Raw genomic sequence first — 13,546 nt, forward strand, 5'->3', positions numbered from 1 at the left:
GGGGCTTTCATAAAGCACCAGATTTAGAGAAAATACATTTAAGCTTTTGTAAAAGATTATTAGGGGTTAAGAAATCTACGGCAAATTTTATGGTTTACCAAGAATTAGGAAGATTGCCTTTGGAAATAATAAGGAAATTTAGAATTTTTAAATACTGGTTAAAATTAAAACAAACTGACAATTGTGTTTTACATGCATTTAACAGTAAATGTTGGAAAATGGTAGTGAATGGATGAATGGAGTAAGAAACGAACTATTTAGAATAGGAGTAGGGCACATATGGCTACACGGAGATACCTATACATCCGATTAAATTATGAATATGATTAAAAGCAGAACGTGTGATATATTTAAACAAGAATGTAAAGAAGAAATAGATTCATCTTCTAAGTGTTCACTATACAAGTTTATTGGCGAAAATTTCTGTTTACAACCATATTTAACAAAACCCATAGGATATACAAATCTGAAAGAAATTACAAAAATTAGACTCTCATCCCACAAATTAAATATTGAAATTGGTAGGTATAACAATGTAGATAGGATTGAAAGGATATGTGCATACTGCAACAGTGGGATATCGAAGATGAATTTCATTTTATATTAAAATGTGCATGTTTTGTAGATTTAAGAAAGCGTTTTATTAGGAAATATTACTATGAAATACCTAGCATGTATAAATTTATCCAACTTATGGAAACAATGAACAAAAAATAGTTAACAAATTTAGCCAAATATATTAAACTAAGTAATAAGAAAAGAAAAGACTATGTACCAATATATAGAGGAATGTCTCTCTACACTATACCAATGGATATGTGAGTGTGTATTTGTGTGTGTGTGTGTGTGTGTGTGTGTATTTGTGGGTGTGTATCGATATGAGTGTGAGTGATTGTATTGTTTATCCTTTTATATACGTTTATTTTGAACTGATGAGCCGTAAGGTTCAAGGTAATAAAGAACTGAGCTTAACTGGCTTGCAAAGCTGTGTCATTCAGATAGATCATAAATGCCATACAAAAACAGTTCCACGCTTAAATAAATACACACAGGATGTTACTACTAAAGACGGTAATCAACTGCAACTGGTAACCCGTGCAGGGACATCAGGACCGGTGTTAGGTTGTCGTTTTTCCGTGTACACGTAACAAGGGAAAACTTCAATAGATCACACGCGATTTTATATAATAACGCATTCTTATTGTAACATTTGTCTTACGCAAAAAGGAATCATTCAGGCAATCCAATCGCTGCCACCAAATTATGTAACGAAAACTGACCGGAAATACTTGAACCATATCATATATGACAGCCATCACACACGAAAGAAAACATATCTTTCTCTCTCACTTTCATACCATTATTTTATATGATATATTTACAAATGACGACTTTTCACATCACCAATGCAGGTGTTTTTTGTTAGTGACTAACGTATGTAACTACCTTTTCTGAATTGGAAATACATGATTTGATTGGTATCACTCAAGAATGACAGGGCTTTATGACACTGGTAATACAAATGTAACACTTAACTGAATTAGATGTTCGCTCTTTATCTCATTTTGAACAATAAACAACAATATATTACCAAATTGTGAACAAAACCATGATTCGAACGCAAAATTGATAATGCTTGGGCAAAATATGAACAAAGAAAACATTAACATGGAAACCATTGAAAAAGAAAATGAAAAAAGAACAAGGAAAATAAGACCAGGTGTTCTGAAAGGATAAGCGTCGTCTGCTTCATCGACGATCATCATCAGATAAATTGAGGTTAAATACATGAGATATTCTCAAATGGAGAACTCGGGAAGTGACAACAAAACCACACGGCACTCTAATGAGCGAAATCAAAACTTCATGTCACTCACAGAAATAGCATTCTTCCATGCGAGGTCATGATGGCGACCATAAAACGTGACCATAGTCTAACTCTTCATCAATATCCAAACGCTGCCTTGTAAGTTTGTCCATTGACAGTCGACATGTAAACACGTTGGTCAAGAAAGGGAAAGTCAAACTCGTCGCAAGTGTTCTCCGGGTTCATTTGTTTAAATATTGAAATTTCTCCAGGCTTTGAAGTTGAATAGTTTTGATTCCTTTCGAGCTGAACAAATTATCGTAGCAACATATCTGCGCCTCGATCACTGTTGCAAAGGTGTGACTAGTTCAGTGTCATATAGGTGCGCCTGGTTAAATGTTACATATAATGTAGGTGAGCATATACTTCAGTGTTACATGGGTGCGCATGGCTTAGTTCATTGGCATATAGGGTCGCCTAATTCAGTGTTAATCTTATGTTATATAGGTGCGCCTAGTTCAATGCTAGTCTTATGTTATATAGGTGCGCCTAGTTCAGTGTTAGTCTTATGTTATATAGGTGAGCCTAGTTCAATGTTAATCTTATGTTATATAGGGTCGCCTATATGTAACTCAGTGTTAGTCTTATGTTATATAGGTGCGCCTAATTCAGTGTTAGTCTTATGTTATATAGGCGAGCCTAGTTCAATGTTAATCTTATGTTATATAGGGTCGCCTATATGTAACTCAGTGTTAGTCTTATGTTATATAGGTGCGACTAGTTCAGTGTTAGCCTTATGTTATATTGGTGCGCCTAGTTCAGTGTTAGTCTTATTTTATATAGGTGAGCCTAGTTCAATGTTAAGCTTATGTTATATAGGGTCGCCTATATGTAACTCAGTGTTAGTCTTATGTTATATAGGTGAGCCTAGTTCAGTGTTAATCTTATGTTATATAGCTGCGCCTAGTTCAATGCTAGTCTTATGTTATATAGGCGCGCCTAATTCAGTGTTAATCTTATGTTATATAGGAGCGCCTAGTTCAGTGTTAGCCTTATGTTATATTGGTGCGCCTAGTTCAGTGTTAGTCTTATTTTATATAGGTGAGCCTAGTTCAATGTTAGTCTTATGTTATATAGGGGCGCCTAGTTCAGGGTTAGTCTTATGTTATATAGGTGCGCCTAGTTCGGTGTTAATCTTATGTTATATAGGTGCGCCTAATTCAGGGTTAATCTTATGTTATATAGGTGCGACTAGTTCAGTGTTAGCCTTATGTTATATTGGTGCGCCTAGTTCAGTGTTAGTCTTATGTTATTTAGGTGCGCCTAGTTCAGTGTTAGTCTGATGTTATATAGGTGCGCCTAGTTCAGTTTTAGCCTTATGTTATATAGGTGCGCCTAGTTCCGTGTTAGTCTTATGTTATATAGGTGCGCCTAATTCGGTGTTAGTCTTATGTTATATAGGTGCGACTAGTTCAGTGTTAGCCTTATGTTATATTGGTGCGCCTAGTTCAGTGTTAGTCTTATGTTATATAGGTGCGCCTAGTTCAGTGTTAGCCTTATGTTATATAGGTGCGCCTAGTTCAGTGTTAGTCTTATGCTATACAGGGTCGCCTATATGTAGTTCAGTGTTAGTCTTATGTTATAGGTGCGCCTAATTCAATATTACAGAGTGGATCTCTTAAGTTTATGAGGCACGTATGTCCTTCCTTGTAATGAACGTGTTAAGATAACACAGACAATGATGTATAATTGTTTCCTCCCAATGTTAATATCTTCAGAAGTCAATTTACGAATCAACATGAAACAACATCTGATAAAGAGCAAAGCTCACTAGATATCCACACTTCCTTGTGGTGGTCGTAAAACAATCAATAACTATATTCTATTGCCATGAGTTTTCTAAAAGTTGGCCTGATAACAGATCCGGAATTCTGATGTGGGCGCTTGAAGGTCGCTACTGACGCATAAAATATATTATTACATCTGCGATGCATTATATACCAAACATGACATTTTGTTTATCTTCTTTGAACAGGAATGCGACGAGCGGCACATTTGACGTTGGCGGATCGGAAGCAGATTTTTTTTCACAATAATCCGAACGACCTTCGGAGTCTCCATGTAACTACTTTGGCCTGACTTGGACTTTTATTATATCGGATATGGGGCTTCGGTTTGACTCGGACTGGTAGTTCTGTTTACTACTTGATTCATTCATAAAGTTAAATGGTTCCTACATTTTTGTGTAAGTCTTAGCCCCTGAAGACGAAAGTGAACTTTTAATAGGATTGTATAGAAAAGGTAATGGACGCAGACATTGGGTGCCTCTATATCCATATCTTATAACAATACAATATACTTACAATATTATGTGTCTCTTCCGGATTTCTGTTTGCAACTAGCCAAATGATTGTATTTAAGCTCTAGGTTTTGCCAATGTTTGCCTAAATTTAATTTTAAGTCTCTTATAGTTTTTGAATTTATGACATATTCGGAAAGACCGCTCCAAATATCGATAGTTCTGGAACCAAATAAGTATGTTCTAACATCGAGTCTACAGTCTCTGTGTGTCCTCTCGTTCTTGATGACATGTCATGGTTAAAAATTCCAGACGATACTTTTCATCGTAGAAGTTGTATCTCTTCTCAGTCAACGGTATTGTTAGGGGTGGAAACCCTAATCTTTTAGACGACCACTGTATGGTAGGTCCTTTAGCCCAGGTGTCAGTTGCGTTGCTCTACGCTACACTTTCTCGATTAATTCTATATCTTTTGTTGGGAAGATGACTAACATTTCTAAAGTAGAGGAAATGAAGAAATAACAGAGCAACCAAAAGGAGACGTTTTGAAAGTAGAAAGAAAAGAAAAGCGAAAGAGTGCAAGTTAATTGACATTTTGTAGACGCAGAGTTCATCTCCAGGTCAGACAGCTACATTGGATGTACCCTTTCTTCAGACAGAGGGCAACTTAAAGCACAGAGCACGTTGTTTCTGCAATCTCGTCGTTTATTTATTTTCTACTAATTTCACAAGATGTTCACTGAACTTTGAAATATGAAATGAGAGGATAAAAGTCGGTGATATTTTCTGAATAGAGAACAGCAATATGCCATAACCGCAGACACGTTCAGTAATTGATGTTTTGGTGTAGTGTTACAGCAATGTGATATAACATGTCCTATTGGGAATCGCTGTTCAACTAACATGTAATTCTTGAAACAAGAAATAATTGAAGTGATAAATAATTATACGCTCTGCATACGTCATTGAGGCTCATGACCATGTATATATCAGTCCGCCGCCTTTCTATCGATTTTAATTTGAAATATTAAACTCTCGGCACTGGTATCAAAATTGGTTCAAAACTGATTATAGAAAATATGAAAGTAGAACTCTTCTTGTCTAGAAAATTGCCCATCGATGGTGGAAATCAACAGCCTGGATTTATACTTCTCGAAGTCCAGCTATTTAAAAACTCAATAAATTGATATAGTAAACATGTTTATCCTTAATGACTTTTCCATGAACAAAATGTAAATCAGATATGCTACATTGTACATGAAGAAATTATCGAACATTCTGGATTTCGCGTTTGATGCCGACATATAAAACTTCCTAATACTAACATAGGTATGAGACAAGTTACTAATGTCTTAATGCATACCCCTGTACACCGGACTGTAGTCCAAATACTTATACTATGCTATAAAATAAAATAAAAAGTGTTCGGCTACAAACCAGCTGGAGGGATACGATTATAACAGCAGTAATGATAATATCAAGACGTAATGGTGTCATTGCTCTTTTTCTTATTTATTTTAGGTGATACAGTTTCTTTTGTCATGACAAAGGGCGAATGGCCTCAGCAATTTGACAACTTATATTATCACTGTCTCGCTATTATTTCTATGCTTTTACTTGTATTGTTTTGAAGTAATGCTTATAATGGATCATATGATACTGTCGTTATTACTTATCATTTACATTTGCTATGTATTGTCACTATATAAACGTACCGAAGTCAAGTGTGTTTCATGAAACCATAACTTTGGGATGAAACACAAAAATGAAGAAAATAGCTGGCCGAAACTAGTTTTTTGTATTTATTAAAAATGTATGTAAATTTGAAGTAGCAAGTACCTCTTCACTTCTGCATTTTAAGGTCTCTGCAAAGACGTCATGTAAATACCATCCTTTATTTGTTCAATAATGTGCACATTGCTTGCTTAAATGTATAAAAGTGATTGTAAGCCTTTGTGTTTGTTTCATAATTATGAATATTACTTTTATCCATATGTTGTAAAGCGCTTTTACAAAATTTACAAATTAAACAGGGCGCTATATAAATGTTGTATATTATTATTTATTATTATAAAAATTAAACATAAATATGGTGTCAATTTCAATGGAAAATATAAATAAAAGTATTAAACTCCATTCGACAGAAGTGTAGTGTCATTTTTTGTGTTTTACGTCGTAACAGTTATGGTCCTTTAAGGACATGCCAGGTTTTGGTGGTGGTATTTTACGATACCAATTTGAGTGTAAATCAACATGCACCAATACCAGTTACATCAAGTATGAAGACACAAGCGATACGAAACACTATGCCAAAGCAGACGCGTCACCTGAATAAAATATATTATCAAACATTTGGTTTAGCTAGAGAAAGCACAGAAGAAGAGCAGGGATAAATTACCAAATATCCATTTTATTATACATATTCCTATAGTCGACGCGGTGGCCAAGTGGTTAGGACGTCTGACATTCTGCTACCACTAGCCTTCCACCACTGGGCCGCGGGTTCGAGATCGTCGTGGGGCAGTCGTCAGTACAATTTGTAGGTCGGTGGTTTTTCTCCGGGAACTCCGCCTTTCCTCCACCACAAAAGTCTGGCCCGTCAATTGTATGTCTTTAAAAAAGGAGCGGGCGGCTCCGAAAAATTTGACTTTATATTGTCCGAACTGTCGACATCATACATACTCTACATTATATGGGGCAAATTTTCGGAGCGATACGCTCCTTTATCAAGACACAGTGAAACAGAACAGTTACATGTACATATACATCATATTACAAGAAGATAGAACTGATATAATATAATTGAAAATATAGCTATTATATAAAGCCAATAGTCCCCTCGGCTCTCAGCTTAATTGCTGCCTTCGGCTGTCTTTAGCCGAGGGGACTATTGGTTTTATATAATAGCTATATTTTCAAATATAGTATAAATCTGACAACCTAAACTTATCCACACTGTTGGAATTACTTCTTTGCCCCATATACTATTTTAAGTAATTCGTATCCTACGGACATACCTCCGTTAGGATCCAGTGTTATATGGGATTTTACCGTCTATATTACTTCTTTGCCCCCTATACTCTACAATATATATATATACTCTACATTATATATATATACTCTACATTATATATATATATATACTCTACATTATATATATATTTATACTCTACATTACATATATATATACTCTACATTATATATACTCTACATTATATATATATTATATATAATATTATAATATAATATATAGTTGTTAATGCATGTCTGGTAGTAAAATAAATACTCTACATTACATATGTATACTCAGTGTAAGGAGAAAAGGCCCCATTCACTATATTTATCATCCGTAATGTCCCCCATACATAGTCTGAAACGTCAGCATGAAATTCGTTTCTACTTTTTCAATAAATGTGTTTCATAAAACATTTTTATGAAGATTTAAAACACCAGTGAAGGAACGATCAACAAACGAACAAATAAATAAACTACCCGGGATTTTGGCGTGATTAGACTAGCGTCCACGTGTAAAACACGTCATTACGTCGCTATACTATTATTGATATATCATATTTGTATCCTATATAATTTGTTTTCTCTGCGTTTCAAGATGTAATGACTGGATGTATGCGCATGCGAATTAAACAAATTACATGCCAAAGTGCACGCTACTTATTATCCTCACGGGATCTATTAGAAATTTCCGACGAAGAACACGACGCGTAAAACTAAAACAGTGCTAGAATCAGAGTTATGATTGACGGGTGTGTTGTATATACGATGTGTTTCACCTCTGTAAAATCGGTTAATGCATGTCTGGTAGTAAAATAAATGAAAAGTTCCACAACGTCAATTCCGAAACTGTTATCTGAACTCAAAGTCTCAAAATAGACAACGACTGGAACTGAGAATACGCGACTACAGAGGTAAACACGCACTGTACACGCACGTAGTACAAAAACGGTATAGATTCCAAGTGTCCGGGGGCGGGGGCGTTTCCTGTATCACGTATGACAACCGTCCTTATATCTCAAAGAAAGTTTGGTTTTGTTTTGTTGTTTGGCTTGTTTGTGTTGACGTCCTATCATTGGCGGATCCAGAGGGGTTTTTTGGGCTTCAGGAAAAAAACCCACCCTGAGAATTTTCTTTAAAAATCATGTATTTTCACCATTTTCCTCAATTTTTCCCCACGTGGAAACCCCCCAGGAAATTTGGAACCCCCCCCCCCCCCCATATAGGTCTCTGGATCCGCCACTGCCTATCAACAACTATTGTCCTTTAAGGACTTGCCAGGTTTTGGTGGTGGAGGAAAGCCGGAGTTCCCGGAGAGAAACCACCGACCCCGTGTGGAGGCCTAGTGGTAGCAGAATGTCAGACGCATTAAGAAAGTAATCCCTATCAATAACAAGAAAAGTTTGATGTAGTAAACAAGGTGTATGGTGAGACAGAACTACGGGAGTATATACTGGGATATAAGATTATCCTCAGCTTGATTATCCTAATATCCATGAGGATTTGAATTCGTGAAAATAATAATAACAACCTTCATACTTCTTTCTGATAAATATTTGCGAGATGTTTCCTATCTTGTGGCATGTAATTAATATTGATTGATTGATGGAGCTTGAAGTCCTTGTTCCGCTTATAACAGAGCTTACAACAATTAAGTAATACGAAAAACCCCTCCCTACTAACCTTATTGCAAGCTTAACCTTTTAAACTATCTTCAATAAGATTAATCACTTTAAAAATATGTAATATCAAGTTTTACTTTCTACACAAACCATGTACTGTATGCATATGTAAAACGAGTCGCAATGTTTCAAGACTCAGTCATAGTTTGACAAAGGGACCAGTCGGTCTTACTCAGTCATATTTTGACAAAGGGAGCAGTCGGTCTTACTCAGTCAAAGCTTGACTAAGGGACCAGTCGGTCTTAATCAGTCGTAGTTTGACAAAGGGACCAGTCGGTCGGACTCAGTCATAGCTTGACAATGGGGCCAGTCGGTCTTACTCAGTCATATTTTGACAAAGGGACCAGTTGGTTTTAATCAGTCATAGCTTGACAAAGGGACCAGTCGGTCTTACTCAGTCATAGTTTGACAAAGGGACCAGTTGGTCTTAATCAGTCATAGCTTGACAAAGGGACCAGCCGGTCTTACTCAGTCATAGTTTGACAAAGGGACCAGTCGGTCTCACTAAGTCATAGCTTGACAATGGGACCAGGCGGTCTTACGCAGTCATAGTTTGACAAAGGGAGCAGTCGGTCTTACTCAGTCATAGTTTGACAAAGGGACCAGTCGGTCTTACTCAGTCATAGGTTGACAAAGGGACCAGTCGGTCTTAATCAGTCGTAGTTTGACAAAGGGACCAGTCGGTCTCACTCAGTCATAGTTTGACAAAGGGACCAGTCGGTCTTACTCAGTCATAGTTTGACAAAGGGACCAGTCGGTCTCACTCAGTCATAGTTTGACAAAGGGACCAGTCGGTCTCACTCAGTCATAGTTTGACAAAGGGGCCATTCGGTCTTAATCAGTCATAGTTTGACAAAGGGACCAGTCGGTCTTACTCAGTCATAGTTTGACAAAGGGAGCAGTCGGTCTTACTCAGTCATAGTTTGACAAAGGGACCAGTCTGTCTTAATCAGTCATAGTTTGACTAAGGGAGCAGTCGGTCTTACTCAGTCATAGTTGGACAAAGGGACCAGTCGGTCTCACTCAGTCATAGTTTGACAAAGGGGCCAGTCGGTCTTAATCAGTCATAGATTGACAAAGGGACCAGTCGGTCTTACTCAGTCATAGTTTGACAAAGGGAGCAGTCGGTCTTACTCAGTCATAGTTTGACAAAGGGACCAGTCGGTCTTGAAACGTAGCGACACGTTTAATACGTACATTCTTTGTGTAGAAAGTAAAACTTTTATATTACTATTTCACTATCGTCATCCTTTTATTATCGGGAGTAATGTGCCAGCCCCCGCACATTGAAGCTTGCATGTCAAAATAGAATCCCCATTCCAAAGCTCCAAAGTCTGGTCTACTTGTCCGGTTGTCAAATTAACAGCTTTGCCAGGGTTACCTACCAGAGGATATAATATACGCTGAATAAATCAGTGTCTACAGCAAGACTTGAAACATCAATGTCTGTAATTATTAAATGTTTATTTTCTATATCTTGAATAATGGGAATTTCACTTCATGTTTTCGTGATACATCAGGGGAGTTTCACAAGTCACTACAGCGGGAGAGAGGCTTACTATATTATCTTTTGTTCTGACGTTTCCCTTAGTTCCTAGGGTTTTTTTCGTAGATTTTTCGATGAGGCACACCTTTTTTTGTATTGACTGACAACTAGTATGCGATACATTTTCCATTTTTCTTACAGTAATGATGTACTGACGATACGGTACATTATATATATATGTGTTTTCTTGCAGCGTTTGTGTATTGAGGATGTTATGCAGTGTATAGACTATGTGGTGCATCTTCCATTTGTTTCACTGACTATGCTGGTAAACTTAATAAACTAATATCATACAATTATCATAACCATTTCTATTATTTAATCACAAGTTTGTTTATTTGTTTATACGTCAGAATATTAAATCCACTTTTTTAGCAATTCTTGATGCCTTGTCACATGAACAAATGCTTTCTCCCAATGTTCTACAAATAGAAAATCTCAGAGACACTCCCAGTAACCAGAGGGGTCAGAAAAGAACATTAATCATCCCCTTGTGGACCTGATTATTTTCTGTGACGGTGCCTGAATGACGAGGCCGGTCGGATGACATGCCACCGTGTCCAGGTAATCATGTTATAGTGTACAGGTACTTTAAAAGTGACATTTAAATTGTTCCATAATTAATGATCGCTGGCATCAAATGAATTTACTTTTTCGAGAATATAAAACAGGAAACAAAGACGTTTTTGTACATTCTAATTTGAATAAAATCTCTTAAACGGTGAAATATTCGTCTTTACAAACAGACATTTCATTTTTCATTAATTTTCCTACTGTACATTGTATAGATACCATGAATTTTGTTATGTATATTCAATTTGGTTAAAATGTTAGGCTAATTTTATCTAGCTTAATTAATTAACTTGAAATGCATGCTATGTCAGTGTTAAATAGTTTTTTTAATCTTTTGATTAAAGAAGGAAGGTTAACTCTTGGATATTCCAGTTTACATCAAAGAACCATTTATAGAAACTGAAATGTAAGTCAAACTCGTTTTACTTTAATCGACTTGGATTGTATGCTACATATGAAGTGGATTTTCAAGCTTGTGAACAGAGAAGGAAGGACAACTCCCAAACCAGATAGACTAGCGACCTGAAAGAATTAAGCTATCGGAGTTGGCCCGATTATTGGAACGCATCGAACAAATTCACAAGCACAATTTAGATACAGGATATGAAGGAGGTTAGTCACACTTAATAACATGGTAATTTCATATATAATCCATTCTTCGATTGTATCTATACTGAACGACATTTCTTCTCGCCCAGCTGATTTCGGAAAATCTTTCTCACACATAATCAAAACAGAAAAACAGTCACACAAAAAGGTACAAAAGGAATAAATCATTTTTTAAACAAGCACATATCACAACTTTTTTCGGATTTTGCAGTATCATGCATATGTTTTGGAGCATTTAAAACATGTTTTTTTCTTCAGTTTTTAAGCAAATATAACTAATAAGTCCTGAATAGACGAAAACATCATGTTAACTATTACCAACACTTTAATGGGTCTGGATCCTGCCCTAATTTGTAGTTGTAGTGATTACATCACGAGTTTTTTTACCCTACTGGTGTACTGTCATTAACCGTACATCACGAGGTTGTTGACCCTACTGGTGTACTGTCATTATCCATACATCACGAGGTTTTTGACCCTACTGGTGTATTGTCATTATCCGTACATCACGAGGGTGTTGACCCTACTGGTGTACTGTCATTAACCGTACATCACGAGGTTGTTGACCCTTCTGGTGTACTGTCAATATCCGTACATCACTTGGTTGTTCACCCTACTGGTGTACAGTCATTAACCGTACATCACGAGGTTGTTGACTCTACTGGTGTATTGTCATTATTCGTACATCACGAGGTTGTTAAGGTTGTTGACCCTACTGGTGTACTGTTATTATCCGTACATCACGAGGTTGTTGACCCTATTGGTGAATTGTCATTATCCGAACATCACGAGGATGTTGACCCTTCTGGTGTACTGTCATTATCCATACATCACGAGTTTTTTGACCCTACTGGTGTACTGTCATTATCCATACATCACGAGTTTTTTGACCCTACTGGTGTACTGTCATTATCCATACATCACGAGTTTTTTGACCCTACTGGTGTACTGTCATTATCCGAACATCACGAGGTTGTAGACCCTTCTGGTGTACTGTCATTATCCGTACATAACTTGGTTGTTCACCCTACTGGTGGACTGTCATTATCCGTACATCACGAGGTTTTTGACCCTACTGGTGTATTGTCATTATTCGTACATCACGAGGTTGTTCATCCTACTGGTGTATTGTCATTATCCGTACATAACGAGGTTGTTGACCCTACTGGTGTATTGTTATTATCCGTACATCACGAGGTTGTTGACCCTATTGGTGAATTGTCATTATCCGAACATCACGAGGATGTTGACCCTTCTGGTGTACTGTCAATATCCGTACATCACGAGGTTGTTGCCCCTACTGGTGTACTGTCATTATCCGTACATCACTTGGTTGTTCACCCTACTGGTGTACAGTCATTAACCGTACATCACGAGGTTGTTGACTCTACTGGTGTATTGTCATTATCCGTACCTCACGAGGTTGTTGACCCTACTGGTGTACTGTCATTATCCGTACATCACTTGGTTGTTGACCCTACTGGTGTATTGTCATTATCCGTACATTACCTGGTTGTTGACCCTACTGGTGTATTGTCATTATCCATACATCACGTGGTTGTTGACCGTATTGGTGTACCGTCATCTGTACATCATGAGGTTGTTGACCCTACTGGTGTATTGTCATTATTCGTACATCACGAGGTTGTTGACCCTACTGGTGTACTGTCATTAACCGTACATCACGAGGTTGGTGACCCTACTGGTGTACTGTCATTAACCGTACATCACGAGGTTGTTGACCCTACTGGTGTACTGTCATTATCCGTACATCACGAGGTTGTTGACCCTGCTTGTGTACTGTCATTATCTGTACATCACGAGAGGTTGTTGACCCTACTGGTGTATTGTCATTATCCGTACATCACGTGGTTGTTGACCGTATTGGTGTACTGTCATCTGTACATCATGAGGTTGTTGACCCTACCGGTGTATTGTCATTATTCGTACATCACGAGGTTGTTGACCCTACTGGTGTATTGTCATTATCCGTACATCACGTGGTTGTTGACCCTACT

This window comes from Mizuhopecten yessoensis, unplaced genomic scaffold, assembly GCF_002113885.1.
Source record: "Mizuhopecten yessoensis strain PY_sf001 unplaced genomic scaffold, ASM211388v2 scaffold4033, whole genome shotgun sequence".
In the NCBI taxonomy this organism is placed as follows: domain Eukaryota; kingdom Metazoa; phylum Mollusca; class Bivalvia; order Pectinida; family Pectinidae; genus Mizuhopecten; species Mizuhopecten yessoensis.